We start from the raw sequence: 222 nt of genomic DNA, 5'->3' as shown, positions 1-222 counted from the left end.
GTACTATACAGAAAATAAATGAAAGTAAAAGCTGGTTCTTTGAAAGGATAAACAAAATTTATACACCACTAGCGAGATTTATTAAGAACAGAGAAAGGGATCAGGTGAATCAAATCTGTAATGAGGCTGGTAGCATAACAACAAACATAGTAGAAATTCAGAACATCATTAGAGGATACTTTGAACATCTATATGCTAAGAAACAAGACAATCTGGATGAGA

The sequence above is a fragment of the Tupaia chinensis genome, unplaced genomic scaffold, assembly GCF_000334495.1.
Source record: "Tupaia chinensis unplaced genomic scaffold, TupChi_1.0 Scaffold138270_1, whole genome shotgun sequence".
Taxonomy (NCBI): Eukaryota; Metazoa; Chordata; class Mammalia; order Scandentia; family Tupaiidae; genus Tupaia; species Tupaia belangeri.
This window is presented reverse-complemented; position numbering follows the sequence as displayed.